At 33.4% G+C, this 2811-nt stretch overlaps 1 pseudogene; it reads left to right on the top strand.

Moving 5' to 3' along the window:
• Window positions 1-464: 464 nt before the first annotated feature.
• On the top strand, window positions 465-1581 carry LOC116574584 (annotated as a pseudogene).
• Window positions 1582-2811: the final 1230 nt, after the last annotated feature.

Raw genomic sequence — 2811 nt, 5'->3', positions numbered from 1 at the left:
ATAATAAATAATAATTTATTTTATAAATTATATATAATATACATATTATATATATGATTAATTAATTAAAATAAATTAAAAATTTGGTCAATAACTATACCCAGGTAAGAATCAGGCCTAGATAATTTCACAGCATGTTCTACCAATTATTTAAAAAAGACAATAAAATGAAATTCATTTACTATAGCAAATGAAGTATCTAGGAATAAAAGCAACAAGAAATGTACAATATTTACATAAGTAAATTTAAAATATGACTTTTCCTGTCATAGAGCATAGGAACTGAGAAAAATAAAAAAGGAATTTCAGTTTTTAAAAATGAAATTAAGATTACATTGACATCAAAAAATAGCTCAAACACTTACTGAATGAGTTGATAGTCTTTCTGGAGGCAGATCTTCCCATTCTCCAGGCCATGGCAAGGCATTTTTGAATCTTCATGTAGGAATGTCATTGTGAGGGCAATGGAAGCAAAACAATCTCTTCGATGGTCCAGTGAGTTCAAATCTCTCATCAGCGAAAAACAGCAGCAGAATGGAGAGAGAACCATCTCTTCAGATTCCAAAACAAGACCTTTAGAAAAGTCAACAAAATACACACATACGAAGCCCTCAGACAGCTCGGTGTCAGGAAAGCTAAAGACACTGGAATCTTCTCTAGAACAAACCAATGGATCTATCACAGTAACTAAGGTCAGCAAGGAACCTTCTGACCCTCATGCTCCATTTGAATCTATAGCTAAAGAAAATTTACTTTTAGGGGAAGAAGTTGCCTTTGTTGACTTGGAAGAAGTTTCTTCTAAAGCTGATAATGAAATGGACAAAAGAGACACGTCAAAAGATTGCTTTTCTCTTGACCCAGAAGAGGTAAGGAAAGCCAACTCATGAATAATAGTTCTGCAACAGAAATGCAGGTGCAGGCATCCCTGAAATTTTCAGGAGCAGATAGTAATGTTAAACTGAAAGGAGCCATAGATTTAGAAACCTATGAGAAGCAAGATATAATGCTAGACATGGACAAGCAGTCTGGTTCCCCAGAAAGCCATGTAGAAAACAATGCAACCTATGTGAAGATCTAGATAAATTTAAACACATGAATATTACCTTAATAAAAACAAAGAGAGGTCACATTTATCTGAAAAGTTATAGAAAGCAGAATTAAATGATGGCAAAAGTATTGAGCCAATGGGAATATACATCATTCTCTTTCCTAGGTAGGTGATCCCTCAACCAAAAGCAATAAAAAGCCAGATAAAACCTGGGTGAGTGTCCCTCACACTGCAACCAGCCTTTCCTACAGAAGCAAATAGGAACAAAGATTCTCCAGACAATTCTTCAGAATCCGCTCTGGACAACAAACACGAAAGCATGCAAATGAATAATAAGTTTGAAAATTCAGTTATGTGTACTAAAGGGAATTCAAGTATCTGTTGAAGATATTTCTTCAAAAGAAGAAGAAAGTAAGACCCCACCCATGTTTCTGTGCATTAAAGTAGGAAAACCAATGAAAAAATTCTTTGTGACTCATACTGCAGCCACAGTTCAACAGTATGGCAAATGAAGAAAGCAGTCAGTGCAATGAATGTCTGTTCCTCTGGAGAGCCTGTGTTAGTAGCTATCAGGTATTTAAGAAGAAAATATCCTGTGCACTGCCCCCAGAAGAAGTGCATAGTCTTGGGCTGCTCTACTCTGGTCTGTAGACTAATGAACCACAGAATCAAACAGTGGAGAATGAGAATTCCTAGAAATAGTGTACCTTGGATTGAGATTCTTCATCTATTTGAAACATAATTTCTTAAGTTGAAAAATGGGTCATTGTGGTAAGTGGTTGGCTCATGTATGAACAAACCGATGCATGTATTCATGAATGCATAAAGCCCAGCATGTACTGGTCTAGTTCTAGATAAGTGACTGGAACCCTACCTTGAGAAAGTTATGAAATCTGATCAGTTTCTAGCACTTCCTAGAGACTTAATATGATTGTATTCCACAGATTTGGATACTGTTCTTGTAAAAAATATAATCATCATTTTCTTAATACTAAAAGATTATTTCTTTATTTAGAAAGAACCAATAATCCTGTTTAAATTAAAGCTTTTCTTTTTTTCTAATAAAAAAATAGCTCAAAAACGTAGCACAAAAAATCACAGATGAATCACTCTTTTGAATATCAATTTAAAATATCTAAAATAAAATATTAGGAAATAGTATTCCAACTTCAACATGGCATTGATACATCATGACCCAGTAGTAGTTAAGTTATAATGTCAAGATGCTTTGGTGTTAGAATATTTTATTCATTTTATTAATAAATGAAAGTTTAAAAAAAAAGCCTTATGATCTTCTCATTGTCTATTCAATAGGCAGTTTAAAGTGCATAATCCATTCTTTATAAAAATTCTTAATTAAATGAAGATAATCACTTTCATAACAGATGAAATGAATTCCTATCTCTTTAATGGTAAAATAAAAGTTTCCATATTAACATTCTCTTAATGTTCTGAAAACATATGAAACCTTAAAGGAAGCATTAGCTTTAAAGTAAGAATTATAACAAGAGTACTTTCTCCTCCTCCTCCTCCTCCTCCTCCTTCTTCTTCTCTTCAACATTGTTCTGATATACAGTTTAATCTGGCTTGATAAGAATAGAAATGAAAGATAAAAATCTTAAAGGAGACCTTGGTTTTCAGGAAGATGGAGTAAATGCACTTTTTCTAATTCCTTCGGCAAAGTATAACAAAAAACCCTGGACATTACACATAAGACAAACATGAAGAGACTCTGAAAGATGGAGAGAAAGAGGTAGACCAGC

Source organism: Mustela erminea, chromosome 15 (genome assembly GCF_009829155.1).
Source record: "Mustela erminea isolate mMusErm1 chromosome 15, mMusErm1.Pri, whole genome shotgun sequence".
In the NCBI taxonomy this organism is placed as follows: domain Eukaryota; kingdom Metazoa; phylum Chordata; class Mammalia; order Carnivora; family Mustelidae; genus Mustela; species Mustela erminea.
Note: the sequence above shows the minus strand (reverse complement) of the source record. Positions and strands in the feature narration are given on the sequence as shown.